Source organism: Seriola lalandi, unplaced genomic scaffold (genome assembly GCF_002814215.2).
Source record: "Seriola lalandi dorsalis isolate HSWRI2012SDOR001 ecotype SW California unplaced genomic scaffold, Sedor1 jcf7180002054529, whole genome shotgun sequence".
Taxonomy (NCBI): domain Eukaryota; kingdom Metazoa; phylum Chordata; class Actinopteri; order Carangiformes; family Carangidae; genus Seriola; species Seriola lalandi.
In genome coordinates, this window is record NW_019525082.1 from 197,183 (window position 1) to 197,487 (window position 305).

Consider the following 305-nt stretch of genomic DNA (forward strand, 5'->3'; position numbering starts at 1 on the left):
AAAAAAAAAAAAAAAAAAAAAAAAAAACTCCACACAAGGGTACCCAGGACAATTGGTGGTGTTTTAAAGGCAAAGAGGTATTCACACCACATACTGATTTAGTTTATTTCTGTTAACTGCACTTTGCATTAAGTTAAATGATAACCATTGAAAGCGTCCCTGCATTTTTTTGCACAGTATGTGTATTTGTAACCTCTCTCTACAAGCTTGTAACACAGGCTTTCCTTTAAACAATTTATGTCTCCATCCGCAAGATGAGATAACCCATCTGACATCACAAGGATTGTGTTTTCAGAGTTCACAAA